At 42.7% G+C, this 27707-nt stretch overlaps 1 protein-coding gene across 4 annotated transcripts in view; it reads right to left on the bottom strand.

Moving 5' to 3' along the window:
* Ncoa2 (nuclear receptor coactivator 2) overlaps positions 1-27707 on the bottom strand; it is a 251461-nt gene that overhangs the window by 142247 nt on the left and 81507 nt on the right. For all 4 annotated transcript variants that reach the window (XM_060385841.1, XM_060385842.1, XM_060385844.1 and 1 more), the window contains exon 2: positions 20773-20828. The gene's annotated coding sequence lies outside the window, so the exon portion shown is untranslated. The remainder of the gene's footprint in view (positions 1-20772; positions 20829-27707) is intronic.

Raw genomic sequence — 27707 nt, 5'->3', positions numbered from 1 at the left:
GCTAAAATGCATCGGTTCATCCTAGAAAGAGCGATGGTTACAGACTTAGCCAGATTCTGTCAACATGCTCCGACATGCAACCCTACCCTCCTCCAGACCTCTCAGAGTGCTCATTCACCTTCACAGTCTACACTGCTGCCATTTCTCTCATTCTTCTCTGTTGGCTTCCTGTTTACAACACCATTTTCCCCTTTCCTTAAGACTAATTTTATAAGGCTGAAACAACGCTTTTAGTCACTCAACAGTCTCCTGAGTGACTGTTCCACAGGCAGAGAATCCTCCTCTTCCACCTCCTGACATATGCCACGGCATCAGATTACACCCACCCAAACGAGGGACCAAGGAAATGAAAAGTGGGTGATGAAGTCTTTGGAAGACTTTGAATGACACAATTTGGGCAAAAGAATAGCATGTTAGAACACAAAAATAAATGTTAATATTTACAAAAAGAACCTTTGATTTCCCAAATAATTTTTCTTTGGAGCTCTAAAGTAATCATCTATTTATTATTTAAGCTACAGAGCTTAGTTAGTAACTTATAAGGTAAGAATTTAATATTTGCAATGAAACAGAGAACATTCCATGATCCCATTGTCTTTCAGAAGTTTTTTCAACTCCATCAGAAAACAAGTGCAATCTGTTGATTACAACACAAATCATACTATATGTCACCATCTCTGCTTTTGATTAAGGCAATTTTATCTTGGTAGATCAATGTTTTGAAGCCAATCTGAACTTCCTGTAGTGAATGTGTTCATAAACCAGAGACTCTCTCAATGGACCAAAACAACCACAAAATACAACAAACAAAACAACACTTCTGGTTTTTAAATGATGATAAGGGTGGCTGAGGGCAGTCGGCACACATCTCAGAAGTCTGAGACTGCATAGTTGTAACTTGGAACTTTGTGACAAAAACAACTTGTCAGGGAAGCAATAAAAAAAATAAATAAATAAAAATTAAAAAAAAAAACAGAAAAAACTTTTTTTCCTTTTCTTTTCTTAAAAGCACCTGAAAAAGAATCCAGGTCCAATTTCACCCACTGAAAGAGCAGTTTGCAGTAGACACAGGCAGAGCTCAGGCCACTGCGCACTGACCTACCATTGCAGGCCCTTTACACAAGGCTGCTTCATTGTTGTTTCTGTTCTCCCCCTCCCCCACCCTGAGTAACATCAAAAGTTTAGAATATTTTTCAGCTAACTAACAACTACAAATTTCATTTTTCTCCATGGCACCTTTAAAAATTTCTCTTGACAACTTCAGGTCCGTTGTGAAATTGTTCAATTAGCCCTAACGCGCACTCTGTTTCACATTTGTGTTATAGATCTGGCCTTTAATCATGAAACAAGTAATATATAATTCTATGTTTGTCAAAATGGTTGATAATTCTCATCTAAACAATGATTTTTTTTTTAATATAGTAAGTGTTGTAAGATTTGCTTACTACTCCAGCAATTCATGTAAAATAAGGTTGAAAATGTATGACCTGTGGGCATGGTCCTGCCTGGGCCCTCCTAGTTCAACAGCTCGAGGCCAGCATTATGGTTCCAGGACCCTGACTCATATTTGGGCTGCAGAGTGGATCTAGCATCCTCAGACCAGATTGTATCAGTTTTGAACATAAAAACTTCCAAGTGTAATAATGCCCAGGATGCTAGACATGCTGCTGTGTGCCTTTAATCCTAGCACTTGTGAGGCCGAGATGGGTTTATGGAGTGAGTTCCAAAACAGCCAGGGCTACACAGAGAAACCCTGTAGAAAAAATAAATAAATAAAAATAAATAAAAAATAAACTGAAACAAACTAACAAAAACCCACCAGGAATAAATAAAATATGAAAGCCCAGGATGTGGCAGGGCATGGTGATGCACACTTTAGTCCCAGAATCAGAGGCCAGAGGCAGTGGACACAAGTGAGTTTGAGGCCTGCTTACTCTACATGGAGAGTCCCAGGCCAGAAACGGCTACAGAGAGAGACCCTAACACAGGAAGAAGAATAAAAGCGTACACGATCTAACAAAAAGGCATTTTTACCCAGCGGCGGTTAACTTGTAGTCTTAGTGATTTTAAACCCACAGACTGCCTAAATTTCAAACATAAATGCAAATACGCCATTTTCTAAAATCCTCTTATTCTAGTTTTATTCCTTTCATTTGTAGTAGTCAAACTTAACTGGACAAACAATTATTCACAGGAAATTTCCAGTAAAATGAAATTGCCACCAGAAATTCAGGGGCCTAATGGGAATGCATCAGAGGAAAAGTCAGCTGGAGTCAGAGCCAAACTTACAAAATGCTTCCCTAACCACACACTGTACAAGAGAAATTTAATTATGTAAGAGAACCCCCGCAGTCTTTTTGATACCTGGGTATCCTTGAGTAATACAAATGGTCAGCGTCTACTGAGGTTATACACAGGGTTAGGTCTATACAGCAGTAGTCTGAGCTAAAGAAAAAAAGCAGACTAGCCAAAGGCAAGCTCGGCAGATGAAATAAGAGAAAATTTGAAAAGACGTTTCTAATTGGCAAGGGTTTTCTCACAGATTTAAGGCAAAACTTCCCTTTCAAATTACTTAGAACCCCACCACAGAGACTCGCTCCTACCTGGCAGTTCTAGAGAACCACCATGGGGCGACGCTCCAACAGCAGCACATGTGTTCTTCCATGACAAACCCTCATAGAAAGCTCCAGAATGGTAGCACACTGCGATGCGCATGCTTAAAGAGCAAAACTCTTGAAAGCTGCAGGCCGTGTGGCTACTGGTATTGCTGAAATATTCGGTCCGAAACCACACCAACTGTGTGCAAAATACCTGAACCTTGCATCAACTTAAAACTTAAAATGCCGACTGAAGAGAACTCTGTCCCCTAGTAACAACTGTGTCACTGGTAGGGACATAGTTTATCATTTGCACTAACTTTAATGGGAGAATTTCACATGGTCCTCAAAGAACACTTGCTTCTTCTGCCAGGAAAGACAGCTCGCTATGGGGAAAGGGTGCACCTAGATTAAATGAACAGGGAGAAAGAAATTAAGGACAGGACCCACAACAGCACTGCAATTAAACAAAGACAAGGAGAGGAAATGCCCAGGAAACACAAATATGTCCTCCAGCCTTGGAGACAAGGGACTGGCTGGCTGGGAGACTGCGGAGGATTCCTGTTAAAGAGCAGCAACCTGAGGCTGTAAGACACAAAGCCAAAACACTGCAGCAAAGACTTCTGGATACCAGGCTTAAATACAGGCTCTCACTACACTGAGCGATGCTCTTGAACTCCCATAAACAGACCTTTAAAAAGCAGAGGTCAGGCAGGCAGGATGGCCCAGCCTGGTGTTTCGGAACGTCTTTAAAAAGACTGTGCTCTGACTTGCACACCCACACCAGGCATGCAGCCCCCTCATCCACAAGAGACCATGCACACACACATACAACAATGACAACTTTAAAAGCCAGGGGCATCATCTACATGTACTACATCAAGTTTTGGACTTCCTGTTAATTTTGTTACCTTACACTTTGCTGTCTGAGTTTGCAAGTAAAATAATCTTAAATTGAAAACAATCAAATATAAACTAAAGCCAAAACACTGTCTTAAAAACATTTTTTTTTTAAGAACACTTAATGTCCCTAAAACTCTTCATAAGCAGAGCTTAGAGCATGTTACGGTTTGGATCTGAAGCACCCTTCCACAGGCTCACATTCTGAATACTCGTTTCCCAACTGGCGGTGCCACTGTGGGAGGCTCTGGAACCTTCAGAAGGGAAAGCCTTGCTGGGATGAGTTGAAGATTTGGGCCTGGCCCTGGTTCACGTGTCCTCTCTCCTTCCTGGTCAGGAGGGATGTGAGGAGACTTCAGCACACATCCCCTTCACCATCAACTCTGCCATGCCTTTCCCACCAGGAACGAACATAACCCTTTAAAACCCTGAGTCCAAACAACAGTATAACAGTCTTGTTATACTGATGCAAAAGCTTACACAGAAAGCTGGTCCCAGGAGCTGGGTGGTTGCTACAGTTAAGCTGAACAGGCCTTTAGAACAGGTTTGTGAGAAAGATCTGACATACTCTGGAGATCCAGGCCAGAAAAACCACAGGATGAAGGAAGCAGAGTTTAACGGGTGATACGGTGGAGTTCAGAAGAGCAGGGTGGCAATATACATGCAGACAGTAACAACACGCTCTGGGATTCAAGATGGAAACACTGACTCCACTGGAAATTACGCAGCAGGCTACTCACCTTACAATCTCTGTTCTTCCCAAATCCTGAAAACTTGTGCAGCCTAATTCAAAAGTAATGAATTGATCTTGCGGAGGAAATGTCAAAGACAGCCTAGGATTCTGAGTCTGTTATGGGTACCGTCAGCTGAGTTTAGTTAGGTTTACAGTCAGAACGGAAAGGAGAAAGTGGAACATAAAGATGTGCACGCTGGCCAGGGAAAGTATGTGAGCACATTTAACTTTCCTGACAAAGCAACTATAATGCGTAAACGGATCAGCACCGAGGATGAAGCCAGGTACTTTGCACTGGGACAAAAGAACGGTGTTCCGTGACTGCTTCTTCAAAAGTAGCAAGAGATCACCCTCGAAAGCAGCAAGGTATAAAACTGAAAGCTCATTTTTAAAAGACTTTTATTTGAAAAGGTCCAAGCACTGTGGTACGCTGTTGAAAAAGGGCCGTCTAGGAATGTGTTATTCCCAGTCACTCTGCAGTTGCTACGGTCCACTGCAGCCTGGCTACTTCCGAAGTCTCCAGCAGAACCTGGTGTCCTACAGGTACTGCTGGTTTGTGAAGCACACACAGTGCTTGCACAAAGATTCTGAAGAAAACCCTGAGAGGATAGGCAATGGATACCAAGGTCACATCCTCAGTGAAACCCGAAGGGGCTACACCTGGAACTTTGGGGTGGAGCTGAAGCCTCTCAGGGTGCCAAAGATACCAGAACATGGGTGTTTGCCGAGGAAAGCTTCAGACACCAAGTAAAGCCATCTTAAGAGACAAGCCATGTGTGCTGCAGGTGACTGCAGGGTGTGGCTTCGCAAGCTCCACATGGCTCAGAATTACAGACGGTCATTGGTGGGTTTTGTTTCGGATCGGCGCAGTTTCTTTGCTATCTTCCTGTTTTTCCATGTTGAATAGAATCGTATTGCCACCACTCTATACTGGAAGAATAGTGACTTTTAAAAATTTGAAGGACTTGGCTAACAGATTGCCCTGAGTGCAAGCAGATTTTGACCTTTGCACTTCTGAACTGTCCTGGAGCTGCTAAGGCTATGGAGAGTTCAAGCTGGAATAAATGCATTTTTCTTTATGACATGGCCACGTCTTAGCAACGAGGGCCAGAACAAGGTGGTTTGATTATGATAGACCCTCCCTCCAACAGACTCATATAGTCTGAATAGCTGTTTTCCAGCTGGTAGTACTGTTCTGGCCTGTAGGACGTTTAGGGAGGCAGGGCCTGGCTAGAGGACGTAGATCAGGAGGGACCTCTGAAGGCTAGATCCTATTCTCTGGTGCTCTAGCCATGCTGACATGAGGAGCCTTTCACCACACAGTCCGGCTGCCCTGAGCTCCATCCTGACTTGCCCAGCAGACTGAAAGTCCTGAAACTGGGAGTAAAACAAGCCGGTCCTCTTCAGAGCGGGGGCTGGGGGACGGGATGTATGTAGTCTGCTCACTCTCTTCTACTCCATGCCATCCAGGGGCAAACTCACTCCTCATTTCCTCTGTTCTCTTGTCCAAAACAAGATCCTCAGTGGATTAGTAATGGCGTAACACCAAATGAGTCCAGGGGCAGCAAATGGCTTATAATGCATGCCTGCAATAAAAGCCATGTAAGAGCTGGGCGACTCTGGACTGAGCTGCTTCTGAAACCTTGTTATTCACACACAGCATCCCCTTTCTCATTGTTTCAATACACAAATAATCTCCCTTTTTATCTAACCTTAAAAAAATCAGTTTAAAAATTCTTTTTTTCTTTAAAGATACCCAATTTTGTATACTGTTCAATTAAATGAAACTGAACTAGAAATTTTGTTTAAATGTTGAAAAACATAATAAAATCTTTGTTCTAAAATCCATTGTTTCTTTGCCTTGGATGGCATTCTTTGGTAACATTAACAACAAGGCTTCAGGCTAGAAAACTGAACAAAGATACTAGATCTATACGAGGAGTTCCCACAAATGCTATTCTTAGATTATATCTATAAGTGATAAAATTTTATGTGGCTATGTTAATTACCAGGAGAATTCATCTTTTTAATGACTTCATTACAATTTACCTTTTTTCTTATTGCTTACATTGCTTACCCTCAGTATTTCCTCACTGACATTCTAACAGGTTCTCCTTGTGGGATTCTACGATATAAGTTTGTTTTCTAAAAACATTTATGGGGTTAAATTTAAATGTCTTAGCAAGAAGATGACCCTTGATCCCACTAACGTCTCCAAGTTTGCTTAACTTGTATGGCATTTACAAATAACATTATGCTGGGAATGACAGTCCATTCCCATAATCCCATAATCCCAGCATTTGAAAACTTAAGGCAGGAAGAATGTCCCAAGTTTAGTAATACCCTAGGCTACATAACAAGGCTTGGAAGAAAAACAGAAAAAAACATACACAACTAATTGCCCCAAAGGCCTTGCTGTCTCTGGATCTTTTCACATGGCTTTTCCCTGTCTACTGGGTACTACCTTTCCACGATCCCATGGAACTGCTTGAACTGATGAGGGAATGCTTATCAGGGATCAGTAAACCTGGATAGCTCCTGTGAGTAGCAAGGAAACAAAAAAAAACATAACCCTTTGCCTCGGCTACTTCTCTACAGCATGGACAAGAACTTCTACTGCCAGACCATATGGCCTATACTGGTGTGTTTGACTTGGATTTGTAATGATGGCCGCCATAAACAAGTAAGGGAAACTCACAATCCATGTACTTGTTAGCCTGTAACTGGCATCGAAGTGAGTGATCACGTCTGTCTTTCAGCAGCCATCTCCACAAGTCCCTGCATATAGAAGCCGAAGGTCTGGTGACACATCTGGTCACCTGCTTCCTTCCGTGGGTTAACGTAACCACAGTAGCTGCGGGAGCAGCATCCTCGCCCTGAGAATGTGAGGGCCCATAAAGCTTTCACCCATGACGAAAAAAATAATAAATCCAGCATCTGCGTTTTTAACTGGGAGTACCTCGGCCCCGAGAATCTCTGGAAAGCTGTGAAGATGCACAGCCTACCTTCATCTTCAGACACTTAAAAAGAAACTAGCTCCATGACTGTAGAAAAGCAAGTATTCCTCTGCTTTACAGGCAGTCAGCTTGCTTGAAGAGTCAGGTTTGGTATACAGAATTCCCTAATTTCATCTCAAGCTGTAAGCACACTGGTTCATATTCAACCACATCCTTACGGGTTAAGAAAACAGGGCAGAATCAGCTTTACTAAACAAATTGTTTGTGGATTGTTACAAAATTAGTCATATGTCTGAGCTAAATATCTTTTCCAGCACAATAATGAAGCTGAGTTAAGTCTGTGCCCTGGGTAACTGGCACCCATGAGTGGGATGAACGGGAAGACGAGCACCAATCAGAAAACCAGACAAGTGTCCAGCCTTAGGACTTTCCTTCCAGTGAGCTGTCCTGCACAGCTCACTGCGTCCAGACCCTTTATCCTAATGGTGCTTCTGCATCAGCATTTAGTGGCTTCTCACTGCACTGAGAGGGCGGTATGGTGTTGAGGAACAGCAGCCACCCAAGATGAAAGGTCATGGGGAGGAAGCAAGAAGTGGAGCTGGAGAGACAGCTCAGTGGTTAAGAGCAATGGCTGCTCTTCCAGACGGCCCGAGTTCAATTCCCAGCAACCACATGGTGGCTCACAACCATCTATATTAATACCTTCTGGAGTGTGGGTATAAATGCAGATAAAGCATTCATATACATAAAATAAATAAAATATATATATTTTATATATATATAAAGAAGTGGAGGTGGCCTATGTTCTAGTGTCCTGGCCCTGAAAACTACTAGGAAAGCTGTTACTACTTGAGTCATCCCTTAAAACTTGGAGGAAAATATATCAGAAATTCCAGGCATTAGAATGCAGCCGACATTGTGGCGCACACTTTTGATCCCATCATTCAGCGCTCAGGAGGCAGAGGTAAGCATATCTCTGAGTTCTAGGCCAGCCTGGTCTACAAAGTGAGTTCCATGATGGCCAGGGCTACAAAAAGAAACCCTGTCTCAAGAAGAAGGGAGGGAGGGAGGGAAGGAACAGTACACCAAGTTCTAGGCGCTAAGGAGCTTATCATACTGGTGTCACAAGCAGCCAGCAATACAGGAGACGAAAGCAGGGCTGTAAGTCCTTTATTCTTTAGGTTATTAAGATATTTTATTATTTGAAGCCATCTAAAATACATTACTACAACCTCCTATCTTGCTAACTTTAACATTCTAAACATAATTTCATATTTCTCTATGACTTGGGATCTAGCCTTGAGTCCTCTGCTCTGATTCGAAATATATGCTACTAATATAACATATGGCTTAGGAGGCCTACGGAATGCTGAACAATCCCCAAACCTGAATACAAATCTATCTTCTTGCTTTCTTTCATGAGACAAATGGGTAGCTGGAGAGATGACTCAGCTGTTAAGAGCAATGGCTGCGCTTCCAGAGGGCCTGAGTTCAATCTGCAGCAACCACATAGTGCTCGCAACCATCAGAAACTCCATCAGACTCCAGGGAGTCTGATACTCTCTTCTTATTCTATGACCACAAATACATATGATGTAGACATATGTATGTGCTGGTAAAACAGATATACACGTAATAAAACCAAGGAGAGTTGTTTGTTATTAAGAAAAAATAACACAAGAAGAGAAGGCCACTTGATTGAGCACCTCAGTGCAGAGTTCATGCCCACAGAACATACCAAACTTGGTTACCAGTTTTTAACCTTTTTACCATGTACTGAGCGAGTATAACATCAAACCAGCCCATATCTGACATGTGAGGGACAATGTTTCAGATTTCAGGGGGCATTTAGTTTGCGTTTTACAGATTTCCTTTTCTTTACCTTTTTTGGATGTGCTGTCATTCAACAATGAGGGTAGTTCAAAGTCACCTGTGAGTGCTGGAAATAAAGCTTGGGCCCTCTACATAAGTAACAAGTGCTCTTAGCTGCTGACCCACCTCTCTGACTCCTTTTTTTATTTGGAATATCTGCATAGACTTTATAGGGCCAGTGTCCTTAATTTAAAGATCTGAAGTACTTTCAAGTTTCGAAGCGCTAACATCTCCCAAGAAGGGCTGGCTCTGAGAACAAAACTGAGGAAGACAGGCCAGCTGCCCTGAAGGGTCCCAGTCCTTGTGATCCACCAACATTTTCTTGGGTGACCAACCAGATTGTGATTCAGAGTCAATACTGAAGTCTTACTGTTAATTCATCCAGGAAAGCAAAAGGAGATGTCCCACAGAGATCTGCAGTAAGAAAGCCTACAGAGGAGCCTGGGTGACACAAATGTGGATCGTTTTTAGAGTCACAATAGCTCGATAACATCATGCTTTACACTCCACGCTCAAGCAGATGTGCTTACCTGTTCTGACAGAATGAGTCATCCAAAGGTCACTGGTGAGTTTTTACAGCAAGTGCAGAGTCACGGGTGCATTACCAGCGCTATCACTCAGACTCTCACATGTGTGGCGGCAAAGAGTGCAACCTGCACAGGATCTCAGAGGCAGTAGTCTGGGACTGAGTAGTCAACTTTTAGCGGCTCCTGTGTGGCTTGGCTCACCCATGTCCTCTCCAGCAGGAAAGGGAAAGATATGGAGATCTGGGCTCTGCATTTAATCTACTACACCAACTGGCAACTCAACTAGTAAATGGGGCATCAAGAGACTCCATGCTGTCTAACTGGCAGATGTTTAAATTGCGAGCACACTGCTCAAACAGCACACTCTGGCAATGAGTCAAATACTATTTGCCTCGTATTTGCTTCATTTTTCTTCTTCCCACTGAAGGTTACTACCACAAATTTAGAAACAAGGATGTTCAAAGTATCCCTCTTGAGAGAAGGAGCCACACCCACCGTCTCTCTCCCAGGTAACTACCAATGGCCAGCCCACCTCTTAAACAAAGAGTCATCAAAAAGATTAAGAAAGACCTGCTGGACCTTAAGGGAGGGTAAGTGGGCACTATGATTCCTCTTTAACCACTCCTCAGAACTCATGGACTGTGCTTTCCAGTCAAACTGTATAAACCCTAGGTAGGTAGGTATAAATCTAAAAATGTTTCCCTCTGTTGATTTCTTAGTTCTGTTTTCCACCACAAAGAGTAATGACCAGGGATAAGCAGACAGACATCACAACGAAGTGTACATTAAAAGGAAATACCATAGAAATAATCAGTACCTTTCAAGAAGGAAAGCCCAGAACTGGCTTTTCGGGCCAGAACCACACTTTGAGGGTCTGAGGTCTCATAATATTTCATCAGCTCTTAACAGGCTTGGAAAGGAAAAGATTTGGTGGGAAGGGATCCCAGCCCTCTCAGCCACTCTGTCCCATCTTCCTTTTGTTGCTCAAGTTTAACCTGCAGCTAACATTGAGTGTTCTTTCTTTCATTCGTTTTTGTTGTTGTTTTAGTTTTGTTTTTTAAGACAGGGTTTCTCTGTGTAACCTTTGCTGTCCTGGACATGCTTTGTAGACCAGGCTGGCCTCCAACTCAAAGAACCTCTGCCTCCTCTGTTGCACAGAGAAACCCTTTACCAAACAAACAAAAATGATTGTGTGTGTGTGTGTGTGTGTGTGTGTATGTGTGTGTGTGTGTATAAACTTCTTGGAATAAGAACTGAGGTGAGAAACTGAAGTACTTGAGAAGGAAAGGGAGGGAACAAAAGGGAGTGGAAAGAGGAGAGAAGGAATAAGAATTGAGGTGAGGGATCTGGAAAGATGGCTCAGTGGTTAGGAACACTGGCTGCCCTTTCAGAGGTCCTATAGTTCAATTCCCAGAAATACTATGGTGGCTCACAACCATCTATAAAGAGATCTGATTTTCAGGTGTACATGCAGACAGAGCATTCATATCCATTCGATAGATAGATAGATAGATAGATAGATAGATAGATAGATAGATAGATAATCTAAAAAAGAGAATTGAGGTGAGAAACTGAAATTGAGGATGAATAGGAAGGGATGGGAGGGAGAAGAGGGAGAGGAAGGGAGGGTTGGGTGAGATGAAGGGGGAAGATAAAGTCTGATGTTAAGTAATGATCTACATGCTGGTCTAAACACTTTTTATGAATTCGCTCAACACAAGCGCACAGTGTCAGGAATGAGAGCGGACGCCTGGGTGAACAGGGGAGTGGGATATGACTAGGAAGGATAGCCTAGACAAACCGTGGGGCCTGGAGGTTGCTGCACAACTGGTGTTCAACCAGAGTGGACTCCACCCTCTTCCCAGGGGACAGGGCCTGAACCTGCTGCCTAGCACAGGAAGTCTCTCCCGGCAGCTCCCAGCTGCAGAAACCTTGTCAGCATCCTGCCCGGCCAATGTGCCTCCTCACCAGTGTCATCTCACTTATAATTTATTAATAAACCTTATACTCTAATTTATAAAAATATTTGGACTGTTTAAAAGGACATGAGAATTTTAACTACCATCAATCACACATAAAGATTCGGTGTCTAAATTGTAAAGTTAGATTCAGTGACTTCAGAAACAGCATGAATTGAGACACCAGAAGAACACTTGACAGCCTTGATAAAATTACAGCTTTACTATGAAATCTGCTTGGAATTTTTTTTTTTTTTTAAAGAGGACCAGAACTGGCAGGTGTAATCAGTAAACTCAGGTGGAGAGTGATGGCAGTCCCTCTGTGCCTGTGAGGAACACTGCGGTTATCCCACAGCGCTCCTCAGCAGCCACTCTACACTGTCTGTAACAACTCAAGAAACCCCACAGGCCAGGAGGGCCGAATTGTTTTATCCGGTATAAAAGCCAAGTCTGTTACACAGGCAGGCAGGAAGGCGTACAGACAGATAGACAGGCAGACAGGCAGGCAGGAAGGCAGACGGGCAGGTGGGCAGGAAGGGTTCATGGAGGATTCAGGACAACCTGCAGGAATGGGTTCTCTACTCCTAAGTAGGTTCCGGAAGTGGAGGCCTGAGCTCAGGTTATCAGACTGCAGCAAGAGCCTTTACCAGCTAAGCCATTTCACCAGCCTTAAGTATGTAACAGTTAAGAAATCTTTTTTGATTTGAAGATTTCTTTCTCTGTGCAAGAGCCCTGTGTAGATTTCTGATTATATGACTTCTAATTTACAGTATTTCTTACCAAGTAAAAATGTGTTTTATTTTGAGACTGGGTCTCATGTAGCTAGACTGGCTGTGAACTCACTTTCAGGCAGAGGGTGATCCTGAACTCTTAATCTTCCTGCCTCCATTTCCTGAGTAATTGGGATTAAAGGCTGTGCCAGCAGATTAAGTTTATGGATTGTTGAAGGAATCAAACTTGGGGCTTGTACATGCTAGGTAAGCAGTCTACCAACTAAGGTATTTCTTACATCACCCCCTAGTCCTGAAGCTGTTTGCAAGCAGAAGAACCTGAAAAAAAAGTTGGACTGGTAGCCTTTTCTCAATCTCTGGAAATAAAATAACCAAGTTAATAGAGGATATGAAAACAAATCCCAGTGAAAGCATTCTCTGTGAAACATCACTTGAATTGTTCCTTCCTTTACTAATTAATGACTGAGGGGTATAGTTTCTGATTTTAAAATGGGCCTTCAGCTTCTCCAACAGCCACAGTTTAACGGGCCTGCAAACCCTCACTGACAGAGAGGATGGGTATATACAAAGCCAGCTCGAATTTTTGAAATGTACTTTGGTGAGAGAGAGAGAGAGAGAGAGAGAGAGAGAGAGAGAGAGAGAGAGAGAGATTCTGTGGAGAGCCAGCTCTCTCCATCTGCCCTTACATGTGTTCCAGAGTTTGCCCTGCTCATGGGGCCTGAATAGGAAGCACCCATCTGCTAAGCCAGCTCACGGGAATTGTCCAAGTTTGCGGTTTCGTTTCTAAAGAAACAAACATCCCCAAACCAATCTCAATTCAGCCTCTAAGGAGCTAGTGAACTTGGATCCATCACTGGAGCATCATTTAACATGCCAGATACTTTTTTTCTTATTTTAAAATGTGATCACTGGCTTCCTATGGGCCAATGAATCTCAGCGCTGAGGAAGCAGAGGCAGGCAGATCTCCAAGAATGGGCCAGTCTGGTTTACATACCAAGTTCCCGGACAGCCAGAGATCCGCAGGAAGCTCCCATCTCAAAAGCAAAACGAAAAACCAGCCAAACACGCACCGCCACAACAGCGAGCCCCTGGGTTTCTGAGAGGAAATGTCTGAGGACACTACCTGCTTCATTCAGTGTGCACAGGCCAGCACATGAAGTGCTGACCAGCGCATGAAGTGTAACAGGGAGCATCCTACTGCGGCTTCCGTTCCTGTCTCTGCACTGACACTACGGTGCTGCCCGTTCTGACAAATTTATCAAACATAAGTCAATACTCGGGTAGGTAACCTTAGCATAAAAGGGTTAATTTGTACTTCTATGCTACTCTTGGAGCTCTCGTGATTATTCATCTTTTATAATACAGTAATGCTATTTTAGCTAAAATACATTTATATTCAAGGAAATAAAGACCTAAAGCAATGCTGTAATACTAATACTGTTCCATAAATAACCAAGAGGGCAGATCTTCAGGGACACACTGCTGTATATAAACATACGGAAGGACTTACACACTTTCTCTCAAGCCCTGTCACAACCTCCAGAGGCATTCTCTCACTCGCAGCGTAACTCATCTCTGTGATCGTTACAAGATCAAACTGAAGAAGACAAGCTGCACAGTACACACTTCTGCTACCTCACCAGCTAAGCTACCCCCAGGATGCAAAGCAGGAGCCTTTTCAAAATCAAGTTGTTCTGCCTCTCCTTCAAAGAGGATTCAGAGAATCTAAATCTACTTCACACTCTGACAGGAAGAATTACCCAGTTTAAGTGCATGGGACAGCCAAGAGCAGAGTCTGCCAAAAGTAACAGTAAATGTTTGTTTTCTCTCTTCTCTCTGTCATTCTATGCAGCCTCTATCTGTCGCTGCTTCAAAACATCTGTGAACACTTTAAGTACCTTGGGAAACTTCACAGGGCTATGTAAACACACCTATGTTGTTCTCACCGTCAGTCCTAGGAACCCTGGAGAAAACAAGAGGCTTTATCAACAGAGATGTCTGTCAAAGCAATGACTCAATTAAAAAGGAACCCAAACCACAAATATCATGAGCCAAAGACATGAAATTACAATGACATACATATGTACATGCCCTAAACACACACACTCACTCCTGAAACACACTCCTGAGATCCAGAGGTAAGGTCAAAGACCTCTGGCTTCTGATGAGCAGGCATATGGCTCAGGGAGAAAGGAAAGCCACTGTGGTCCAACAAAACAGTTTTTATTTTGCTTTTAAATAAGCAGCAAGGAAACCCGACCGTAGGAAGGAAACCTACTCAACACGCACTATGGTTAACACAGTAATGAACTGGCCTTTGGAAGCTGTTACAAATACATTATAAAGAAGACACCCTTGTCTCCCACGTCCTATTTTCTAAAGATACTTCCTTTTTACAGCTAGAACCTGCACGGACGTGGTGACACACAACAAACCCAGGCCTTAGGAGGCAGACAGGCAGGGTTCTGTGAGTTCGAGGCTAGTCCTGTGAGACCTTGTTTCAAAAACATCTAGAACCTGTCTTGGATTATACATATCTCAGTGCCCAAGTTCAAGCATTAGTAATCAGAGTGTTAAATGAGAAATATTTATAAGGCTTTATATATATTTTGAAGTAGTGCCCCATTGGGTGACTCACCTGAAGTACCCAAGAGCACCCAGCTCTGCCTGGGTTCTGAGGTGCAGTCTACTACTGTATGCCAAGACATTCACGAAACCAAATTCGTCTAGCCAAAAATCTAACTATAAATCAGTAACTCCTTTGGTTTCCTCAGAATAGAGGGTCTTAAGATAGCAACAGAAATTGAAGTGGAAGTAGTTCTATCTAATGCCAAAGAATCACACAAAAAAGTATTGTAAAGATCCACTCAGTCTTGTGGAAATTTTTCTGAAGAAACACTTTCTTTCTTCCTTTTTAAATATTTATTTACTTTATATGAGCTCAGGGTAACATGCCTGTAGCACATTGTGTAGACTCAGGTTTGGATAGCTGGTCCCCATGGGAAGGGTGAGTTTGGCTGTATACATCTGCAGTGCCGACACAGGAATGAAGAGTGGGGGCTAGAGAACCTCCAGATCTTGCTGGCCTGGAAGCCTAGCCAATCAGTGAGCTCTACCTCAGAGGAAACCCTTGTATCAAAAATCAAAGTGGAAAGGAACAGTGGAAGCCATCAGATATCAATCTCTGTCCTCTATGCACGCGCATGCAGACACAGACACAGACACACACACACACAGACACACACACACACACACACACACACGGAACAGCAACTAGAGACGATGCCCAAGGATAACCTTTACAATTATGAGTATACACCTGCACGAGCACCTGTACACACACACACACACACACACACACACACACACACACACACACACACGTGCACACAAACACGCACACACACGCACATGCATATAAATATATATATACATATATAAACAGACACACCTATATGAGCCTGTATGAGCACCTGTGCCCACACAGATAGCTATAACAGAAAAAGAAAGAAAAGAAAAGGGTGAGGGAGGTAAGGGAGAGAGGAGGGGAGAGAGGAAAGGAGGGGAGAAAGTATAGGTAAACTTTCACTGATGCCCCTCTGAATTCAGATAATTTTTGGTAATCATGCCTTCTACTTTCCACTGCACTTAGACTAGCACTATACAAAAAAAAAGTGTCTGGAAATGTATGAGGGTGAAGGAATGGCTGCCTTAGGGAAAAGGAATGGCAAGAAAGAATGGAGCATTGCGCTATCACATGAATTTAATTTAATGATGAAAATGAAGCTAGTTTTTTTTCTAACTGATGTGGACACGGGGAAGAGAACAAGGCAGAAGAAAACAGAAAAACAAAACAAACAAACAAAAAAAACCCAAAAACCTTAAACTAACCTGTCGCGATTTCCAACTGATTTTGTCAACTGGCTGCGTCAACACCAGAAGCACAAGGGTGTGGCTAGGCAGCATGGGCCTAGCATGTTAAGACCACAGCAAGGAGAAACTAAACACTCGCCTCACCAATGAGCATATGCTATGGGGTATGCCATCCCTTCCCAATTGGGCGGGGGGAGGGACGGGGACACATGGGGGGTGGGTAGTGCCTGTCCTGTGAGGTGAAAGTCCACGCGGAATACTTAGGCTGAAAGTCACTTCTTCTCTAGACTGCAGTACCGCCCATGCTGGCCTTTGAGGAAAATATCCTAACAGCGGCGATACAATGAAACATAACCAGATTTTGCTGCAGCAAGATGCCCATCTTTGTGCTAATCTGTCCAATTCTCAGTCAGTGTCTAACACAAATCTCATTAAGGAAGAGGGGATTCAAAATCAGCATTCCTGTGAAATGCACTTCCTGCCGTGCCATGTCCAATACGCTTAGATATGCTTAATTTAGTTTTGTGTTCAGCAGCATGCAGCACACACCACACTCTGCTGTGGGGTAGACAAATTCTCTACATACATGAGTAGTGAACAACGCTTTACCTGCACACACTTATAACTGCTCCTCAGATCAACCAGCACAAAAACACCGACTTGTAAATAACCCATCACCTATATAAATCCAACGTGAGCTGAATCTTCCAGAGCAAAGAGGTACTGTAGTTTTACCTAACTTGCAAGTTTGAGCTCCAATTCAAAGTAAGCTATTTCAGCTGCCTTTAAAGATGCAGATTGTGGGGCTAGACTGAAAACACTGGCCTCGTTATAGGTCTGTTAAAAAGTTTTACCTTTTAAATTCAAACTAGAGAATTCTCCATTCCCTACACTCAGATCTGAAATTCTCATTTATACTCACAGATACACTCTCTTCAGAAAGTTTAAGAAAATACAACTAATTCTGTTTTCCAAAATTAACAGTATATTAGGCCAAGTTGCCCTCAAGACACTTTGTTCAGAATATTACAAAAATAAAACCCACAGTACCTTTTTATAATGAGCTATGCAGCCCTGAAGGTGAGCTAAGCAGGGCGGAGCTATCTGTCTGAGTATGCCCTACCTAAACATCACACCAACTCACGTTCTAACTAATTAAGTAAAACTTCCCTAAAGATCTAAGATATCATGGTCCTGAAGAGGAAATCATCCATTTATTATTCTGACATCACGAAACAATATTTGACTTTCTGTAGCACAATTTAAATAATCTGTTTTTGTGATGAAGCAGAGTATGGCAGGGAAAAAAAGCCACGTCTGTTTCCAGTAAAAATTTTAAGTGAAAACTTAAAATTAAGTTTTTCAAAGACATATTATCGAGAAACAAATGCCGTTACACAAAGTGAGATTTCAACCAGAAGAGTTACTTTCTGAGCCAGGTCTCACAGCTTGGCCCTGAAGCTCGGGACCCTGGAAGTGCTTTATCCCATCCCTTGTGGAGGAGCTCTGCAATTTCCAAACCAGTTTTCTGCAACCACACTGGCAGCCTTCAATGGGCATTTCAGTCACTTAAAAATAAACTGAGGAATCCTTTAGCTCTTAAATTTTCATCATCCCAAGACATCCAGTTCATTCCCAAGGTAATTCTGGTTCCGAGTAGACGCATGCGGGCCAGTAATTTGGAGAGCCACTCCAGAGCACTAGGCAGACGAGCCTTGTCTGCCCTGGGGAGGTGGCAGTGCAGAGGGCAGCGCAAACGTGTACTTGTATGTTCACTTGTTTCATTAAACCTCACGCCCTCAACCCTCTGTTGAAATGCAACCACTGTATCCGTGGGTTTTAATTGTAAGAACTTAAGCTTCAAGAAAACTAATGCCTATTTTGTCCTCCAAGCCAAGAAGTGAGGCAGATTCACCACCACTGGAGACTGAATGCACACAGACATCAAAACTTAAATAGTGAGCTGACGAATATGAAAAATGACTATCTGCACATACAGGTGGTCCTTCAGGGTTCTGACCTGTACACTTGTCAGCGAGCATTATTCAATGTTTGGAGACAACTGCAACTCTCTGAGGGCACAGGTGAGTTCTTCCACTTACCTGGGGTCTCATTTCTCTCAGTCTTGAAAGGCAGGCAGCCATTTGTTTTGGTTTAAGTCAAAAGTTCTAAACAATTTTGTAGTCATTATATTTCATACTATATAAATTATGTATACATTATATTACATAGACATAGAATTACCACTGAGCTACACATCCAGCTACTGTGAGGGCATGTGGATTTCTTTTGCTTTGTGTGCTTGGGATTTTTTTTTTTTTTTTTTACAACAAAGCACTAAGGAGAGCCTTAAACTCACTGTACAGCTAAAGATGGGTTTGAACTCCAGATCCTCCTTCCTCTGCTTCTATCCCCCACGCCTTATATCCCCATTCACCCACCCTCACACGGCCCGACCCTTCACCTCGCAGGCTGCTGAGGTTCAAAGGCATATGCTACCACCCCCAGATGGTTTGCAAGTTATGCATCGAAGCACAGATGCTACCTATAATCTAAACACTCTAAGGGAGAAAGAATGCCAATTCCTAACACAGCGTGCTTACAAAGGAAAAAAGACTGCATGGCTGTGTCCCGTGTCCCTAAATCCCAAGTAAGTCTGAAACAGAAGCCGCAGAGTAGCACTTTTAGCCCTGATGCAGTCATTCATTTTCAAATAAGCCATCCTGCTTCAGTTTGAAATGAAGGTTAGACGCTCAAAGTTAGGCTTCATTAATAAAACATAAGGAAAATAATGTCTGATTTTTCAAATTAATTTTGAAGTCCGCAAATAAGAATTTTTCATGTATTACACTTTATTACCACAAATATGAGTGCCACCGGGGCTGTTTAAGCAGAAATGGAGCTCAATGGTTAGGATCACAGTCTTCAGAAGGGCAAACCTCCACTTACTTGATAGGTCTTTGGAAAAGTCCCTTAACCTCTGGGAGCTCCCTTATCTGCTATCCAGACATAATTAGAAAATAGTTGTAGCTGCTGGTGCTCCAGAGAGCGCTCCAGAGCTGATGACCACTCAATGCAGCCCATACAAACTGAACCTGTAAGTGCATGTGAATCAAAAATAGGTGCAACAGCTAATATTTTATTTAAATAAAAGTGAAAGGTCATAAGAGGAAAAATAATAACCCAGGCAAATACTCATGAAAAGAAAGCAAAAGCAAAGCAAAGGTCTTCAAGGAGGCTCAGAAGCTAAAGGGTTTGCTGCTTATCCTGATGAGCAGAATTTGTGTCCTGGGACCCACATGGCGTTAGGAAAAACAACAACAACAACAACAAAAAACAAAAACAAAACAACCAACTCCTGCAGGCTATCTTCTGAGCTCCATAAATGTCCACTGTAGCAAGTGCACACCCACACAATAAACAAGTACATGCAACAACAATTTAAAGAAAACCAAGAAACAAGAACCCAACAAAATCAGCTCATATCTCAAACACTTAAAAGTGCCATGAGCATGAGGAACTGGGCACCGACTTAAACCAGTGTCTCGACAGCCACACTGAAAACTAATGCCAACATTAATACACAAGGAAAATGAACAGATTTCCCAAGCTGGGAACAGAAAATGAAGTATTGTAAATCCAGTGATGGATAGCAGAAAAGGTTTAACTTGTCTGGTTGTTCAGAGATCAAAATTTAGTATCACAAAACAACCCAAGATGCTATGATGGTTAAAAAAACAACAATAACAACAACACAACACTTTCAAGGTCTGTGTACTTTGCCCTAAGAACCAGAGCACTGACAAAGCAAGCGGGCATCAGAGGCCATACCCTGCGAACCCTGATCAGCCATCTCTGAACGAGCATGTCCAACATGCTAACTGTGTGTTACATTTAAGCGTCTTACACACTCTGTGCAGATTATTTCTATGTTGTGCTTACAGAGGTGCAGTTCTTAGACTCTAAGTGCATTTCAGAGGTTCATACTCAATCATTTAACAGCCTTTATTCTGTTAACTATAAGGTAGTCAATGTTCCAAGGACTAAGGATGTCTTTCGACAGAAACAATCCCAGTGCTGGCTTATATTCTCGTAAGAGATGTTACAAATGAAGAAGGGTGTATCGAGTGTTAATAAATATCATCAACATACAATATGGATGTGTGATGAGAGTCAGTGGCAAAAAAAGGCAAGTACAATACTTCACAGTACCTATCTACCAAGAACGAGATTTGCTACCAAAACCTACAGTAGTTTTTCTTTTCTTCTACATCACACCAGCTTAATAATGAGTGAAAAACATAAATGAAAACATTGTCTAGGCTCTCAGGTTAAAATTTCATGAATTAACTCATCAGCTTGTCCAGAGGGTACACTCCGGCCTCTTCTGGAAATAGTGACCACCAACCAACACACTTAGCATTTTGCCTTCAAGCATCATTTCAACAAGTTCATAAAGAATTGTCGTAACAAAAACATGCAGGAAAAGAGGTAATTTTTATTCTGTTTTTATTTACATTCCTTTAATTCACTTATTACATTTCTAAAATACCTGATAATTAGAATATTTAACCTCAGCAACAGTCAACATATTGCAACATGAAAGATTGAAGCATCCCCTCACCTGTGCCTGTACACAGTGCAGAAGGTCTTTAATGTGAAGCCAAATCCAAGAGAAATCTGTAATGTGAACAAAACAACAAACATTAGTGGAGATGCAGAACTGGGCTGGACTCCTCAGAGCACGTAAAACTTTGCAATGGCTACATGGCTAGTACTTGGTCATCGTTCCCGACACACAAGTAGCCTTCGTTAGTGACAGTCCGATGAACTGCACAGGAAGCCCGGAGGCGGAACGACTATGCATTACGTCTGCTTGCACAGTACAGCACGAAATGTACAGGGGACATCTCACTGTGAAACGGCATCTTCAAGACGGCCAGCCCTCGGCAGCAGGGAAGATGATCACTGCGGAGGTGGCCTCTGCTACCCATGGCTGCTCTGCAGTCCTAGAGCCAGCACAGGGCCCGCACACCGTAACATGCTTTCTAAGTAAAGCAATAAATTACACAGAATGACCTAATGTCCCGTGCTTACAGTTTGCCAATACAGAACTGAAAGGCTTAAAATTACTGAAGTCAAACAAAAATCTATGAAGTAACGTTAAAAGCACAGAAATGACAGAGAAATCTGCCAGAGTGGAGTATACTGTGCATGACAGCCACCATCATGTGCTAGCAAGAAATGCACAAGCCAGGGGAGAGGTGCACACTAACCAGGTGGCTCCTCACGGGTCCTCAGGGTCCTCTGAGAACAAAGGCCTCAAGTGTAAACTGGCAGCAGCCTTTGCTTTGATCCTGCCTCCTTGCCACACAAGTGTATTACCAGATGCACATGGAGAAGCAGAAGACAGGAAATGCATGCTTCTGCTACTTTCTCTAGACTCATGCTATTCTAGATTAATTGTATGTTTTATGGATGCCTGAAAAAAAAAAAAACTGAGTGCTTGTTACTGGTAACAGTATTGAAATTGTGGTCTTTTGGAAGAGCATTAATGCTGTCAGACTTAGCTTCAAGGAATGTTTTTACAACTGGGCTTGAAGGTTTCATTTACTTGACGTGATAGCAATCTATAACTTTTCACTTTAGATTCGTTACAAACTTAAAACAGTGTTAATTCCTTTAAAGCTTTTTTTTTTAAGAAGAGAAAAAAGAAGATGAAGCAGCTAATACCAAATTAATGTTCAAATTATTCTTTTTCTAGGACACTGGAAACATTTGACCTCATGATGTCTATAAGGTGAATAGAGGAAAGAAATTGACAAACATGAATTTTGGTTTTCACCAGGACGGAGTCTTGAAATTGTCATATGTAATAAAATGCCATATGGGTATCAGAAATAACTGAATGAAAATAACAAAAAAAGGTATATGCAAATAAGTTATCACAGTAAAATGGATGGGTTCTGCTCAAGCAGCAGTCAGTGCCATTGAGCAATAAACTGCTGTGGATGGGCCCTTTGTCCTTTCAGCAAGACACGGGAAGACTTTAGACTACTCATCACGCAAGCCCACGCACACCCTAACACCAGCCCGACGGCGCCATACATGCAACAACCATGAGCTAAAGCTCATGAGCTGGTAGGGCACGGCCTGCTTGCTCTGTCCTATTCAGGAAGCTTTAGTAAGGCTAAGTAGCAATTCACTCCCATAAAAAAAAAAAAAAAAGATGCATAGGAGACCAACACCTTTCTAGATATCCACGGTATAAGATTTCTTAGTGTGAGTTCTAAACAGAAAAATAAAATATAAACACAGAGTTACAAACTAACTTTTAGGTTTACACACTACTTTTAAGAATCATTTAAAGTAGCAGTACATGGCATAAATTTCTATAATTAGTAATCATCTAACTTCTCCCTCAGTCTGCCCAGTCGTCAACTTCCCCGTGAGGATGCTAGTCAAAGAAAGGAGGAAGGAAGGCAACTGGCCTGTGCAGAGTCACAGAAGATGGGAGGCTGGCAAGAAGGGCAAAGGGGCTGTAATCTGTGTTCATGACACATCTGGGTGCTACCTAAGAAGGTCCACAAGGCACAGAAGGACGGGTTAGACTCCCTTCACAGAACAGGTATCGGGTACTGACTGGCCAAACAAGGACTACTGCTATCCATACTATGATTACCATGAGGCCAGGATCACAACCAGGCACATTCATTGCACACTTCATTATGAAATGAGAATAACAATGCTCTCTTTATGGAATCTTGAAAGAAGCAAAGAGACAATTATGTAAAGCGCCTAACACACAGCAGCATTATAACTATGATTCTTTAACACAGTGGGGGCTGTGAGAAATGACTCAATCAAAGACATAGAAGCTCGGGCCCACCCACCTCAAGTACACCTAGTCTTCCCTAGCGTGTCCTCATACATCTGCCCTTGAACCCGCCTGTGTAACGAGAACAGAGAATGCTAAAGCTCTTTAATAGTACTCCAAAAGTTACAAGTTGAGTGAGCTACTTCCAACTCAGTAATCAGCAATCAGCAGAGTAATCAGCAGACCGGCGGGGTATCCGTGTAAGTTAAGCAACAGGACAAGACTAAGTCTTGGTTCACACTACACAAAAGTCAAAGTAACTGAACAAGGAAAGGCCGATCTCTGCAGAAGCGCTTCTCAACACTGGCTGTGCGCTGCAGAGAGGTGTCACAGTGCATCGTGCACAAAGCCCTGCTGGAAAAGAAGTGGGCACGAACTGTGAAGACTGCACCCTGAGGCACGATGTAGCTCAAGGATAGAACACACTGGCTAGTATGTCGGAGCACCTAGGTTCAAGCCCCAACACCACACAGACAGGCAGACAGGCAGACAGACAGAGACCCACTCAGGCACACACAGTTAACATAACCAATTCACTGAATCAGCAATATTGTCAGAAGTGACAAGTACAGTTCATAAAAGAAACATAAACTAGACATTAAAATTAGTTCTGCATCATAATAGTTTTAGATAACAAGCCCACAACTCCAACTGGAAGAAAAGATTTGTAAAGTTACCTTTACGAGACATAAACTTGGTATGCGAAGAGCTAAATGCCCACCTGGAAAGGGACTGTGTCTAGAAAACACGAAGAACTCCCACCACTCACTAATGAGAAAAATAACTTAAATTTTAACGACAATTTTGAAAGCTTCTGTGTGGGGCTGGAGATCTGATGGCCCAGAATCGAGAGCCAGCATATGCAAGGCAGCTCACAACTGCCCGCGACCACAGTTACAGGGGACTCGACGCCCTCTTCTGACCTCCACAGGTCCCTGACATGCACACGCTACACAAAAACCCATGGAGGTCAAAACTCACACGGACAACATAAAAATGGATCTTTAAAGGGAGCTTTCAAAAAGATGTGTGTGCATGCCATGTATGTGCAGGTGACCACAGAGGCGCCGGAGTCCTTGGAGTTGGAGCGACCAGTGACGGAAGTGCTGGCGCCCGCAACTCCAGGCCTGTGAACAGCAGCAGGTGCTCTGGAGTGCAGAGCTGCTCGACAACATTAACTTGGTTTCTTGGAAAAAGCAAGATACATGCTTGCTCACTATTACGATCTGGGTCTTAGAAGACCCAACTATTTTTAAATACCATCGCTGTGTGTGTGTGCGTGTGTGCATGTGTGTGCATGTGCGTGTGTGTGGTTTGTATGTAGCGTACATGCATGTAAGTATGTGCAAAGCAGCCACAGAAGGACACCAGTTTTCTTCCTCTATCATTCTCTGCCTTACTCTCCCAAACCTGAGGCTCCTGTTTCTTGGCTAGACAGGCAGCCAGCCCCATCCATCTTCTGCCACCAGCACTGGGGTCCTAGGATTCAAACTCCAGTATTCATGGCAATGCAGCAAGTGCTCTCAGATGCTGAGCTCTCTCTCTAGCTCCCATCCAACAAAGCTCTTAAATGATCTCCAACCCCACGCAGCCCACAAGAGTGCAAGATTTGTGCAGGTATGTTCTTTGTTCCTGTTGTAGTATGAAGGCAGCAAGAGACAGGTAGTTCTAATACAGATGTTCTGTGCACCCTCCCAGTAGATCAACACTTAGCACGTCTGCCAGCAGGACCGAGTCTATTCTATGCACAGTCTGCTAGAGGCACGAGGCCTAGCGAGTCAAAGGCATAGGTGAGGAGCAGCTACACTCAGTATCTTCCCTTACTTTGTTAATAAATGATTATAAATAGTTAGCAAAAGCAAAGGAAGTTAAGGAAACGAATGAAGTGCAGGTGCAACACTGACCAGAGGGCATTTTATTTTTCCTGAAGAAGCTAAAAAAAGAAAAAGAAGAAAAAGAAATAGACCATAGTACCACCTTTTGAGATAGTTGCCTCGGGTGGTCTCAACCTCCTGAGGTGCCTGGACCACAAGCACATACATGATATGTCACTTTAAAAGCTTGATATTCTTGAATACTGACAGCAAAAATTCACCACATACTGTTACAGGATATTTGTTTATTATATATAGAAAATGTAACTGTTAGCAAAATATGAAAGTCTAAATAGATACTGCAATTTGTCAGATGCCGTCGGGTAGACCATGAGGAGCTGCAGTTGGGTGTGCCTCTGAAAGCCTCCAACGATAAGAATTCTAAAGAACGGAAAGCTCCTGCCTATTTGAAGGCCAGTTGCTCAGGAAAGGTCTTGTGGTCTTTGCCCTATGACCCAAGGCAAAGTCAGCTGGGTGGCCTTCGGCTATTACCCGTGATGACTCGGGGCCCTAACGACTTGGCTTGGAGCTCTCCATCCGTGCCAGTGACATGGTTCGGCCTGCTGAAGGTGCAGGTAAGAGCTAGAGACTTCTCTTAAAGCAACTGCACCTTCCATAGCAACGCTCTTTCTTTGGCGGGGCTTGGAAGGGCCTTTGTGCAAGGAGCTGTCTTTGGGCTTGCAGGAGTGACAGAGAAGCAGCTGGCAGGACACAGGTAAAAGAGAATCCTAAGAATTCTAAGAGTTAAGGAGCCCTCTCAGGTTTGGAGGAGCTCAAGAGAAAGGTAGACTAGCTAGACAGAATGACACAGATAGAGATTTCTAAAGAACTAGTAGTCTAGTTGTAGAAACAGGATTATAAATAGATATTTTGTATATAGTTCAGAAAACAAAGTTACCCCGCTGAGCTAGCAGGTTTTTCCTCAATTTAAGCCTCCCATGTCTTTATTGGTATAAATATTAAATAAAGTTGTAACATATATGTTGAATGTTCGAGGCTTAGATTTAGAAGATGAATAAAAGATACTATTCAGAGTCTACACTGAAAACATAAATCAGAAATGGTTCAGATCTTCAGAGCAAAAGATACAAAGAAAGGAGAGTTATAAGCTTAGAGCTAAGCGCAGAGAAACACCAACACTGGAAAACAAATACAAACAAAGCAGGGACAGGGGGAGGGCCAGCATAGTCAGGTGAGGACCGCAGAAGATGATGCGTATCATTCCATTCCACGAGTTGAGAAAGTTAAAGAAGTCACTACTTGATTCGGTAACCAGAAGGTACTGCTCCTTTATAAGAACAGTTTCCACAGAGACAAAAGATATAAATTAGATGAGAAAATGTGGACGTGAACAGGAAATAAGGATTTGGGCTTATTAGATTTAAACCAGTTAAACATGCAAATGACCTCTATAATTACCTTAAACTAAGCTTTATCGTCCCATCTACGTGGGAGATATTTGAGGACGGGGTAAGGAATCAGGCATCCTTGAACAGGCAGGTGTAAGGATCAGCCATCCTTGTGTAGGGCAGGATTAAGGCATCAGCCATCTTTGAGTAGGGCAGCCAGGCGCTCTTAGGCACTTTGAAATCTAAGCACAAGGCTCAGGTTTGTCTCCCATAACTACAACATGCCACATGGACACCCAACCAGCTCCTGAGATAAAGGCCCTGAACACAGGTCTTACTAACTTAGTATCAATCATGTGGACAAGCTCAAATTCTAAGCTCGCTTCAGGCATTCACCTTCCCTTAGCTTGTTTGTTTGTTTGTTTTTAATCCCTAATTAGTACAAATAAACGAGTCCTTTACCCATACTTCTATATTCTTGAATTTAAGGTAGACAAACTTTGGGACGCTTCAAAACTGCCCACGACATATGACAGAACATCTTTACACAATGAGGTGGCAAAGGAAATGCACCAAAAGTAGCATTCAAACACAATGATCTGTCCAAACAGGACAGGGACAGTCTACCAAAGGCATCTCTGTCAAATGATGTTATTGACACATTAAGACAATCATTTCAATATAAGAGAGAGAGAGAAAGAGAGAGAGAGAGAGAGATATGAAGGGAGGGCAGTGGTTAAAAGAATGACCATGCCTTACCTTCTTCTCCCATCCCTTTTGGATTTGGGGTTTGGGGACTCCAGATGTTCATGCTTTCCTATGGATGACATTTTTCTACTCACCCTAACTAATCAAGTTGTTATGAATCCTAAAATCTTTGGCCTGAACATCATTTCTTAACCAACTGCTACCCAATATTTCCAACCTGGGTTAGTATAATGCTTGCAAAAGGTCATGAAGCCTTGGAATCTAGAATTAATGGACGAGATATCTAAAAATACAAAGTATGAATGAGACTGGAAAGATCTGGAAATGCCTGGTCTAGCGTCTGAAGTATACAGTCATGGGAGCTGCTTGACCTGACATGTTTTAATTACACAGTGATCTAGAACACTCTTAACTCCGTACATGCACACAATAGGCATGTCCTGAGAACAGGACCACCGCAAATTTAACCTCTCAAATAATATATATTTGTAATGGGAACAGCCAGGATCTTTCACAGGAATGCCCAACCACAGCAATCCCACTGTGCTATAGGAAGGTACAATTTATTCTTCCCATCCACTGTACACACTAGCTGTGCCTTCCAGGAACCACTACTCTAGTCTCCAGTCTATGAGATCAAGTTTTAAATTTTCACACATAAGTGAGAACATATGGTATTTGTCCTTCTGTGTCTAACTTACTCAGCATAACATAATGTCCTCTGGGCTCATCCATGTCACACCAATCCCAT

This window comes from Meriones unguiculatus, chromosome 6 (assembly GCF_030254825.1).
Source record: "Meriones unguiculatus strain TT.TT164.6M chromosome 6, Bangor_MerUng_6.1, whole genome shotgun sequence".
Lineage (NCBI taxonomy): Eukaryota > Metazoa > Chordata > Mammalia > Rodentia > Muridae > Meriones > Meriones unguiculatus.
This window is presented reverse-complemented; position numbering and strand designations above follow the sequence as displayed.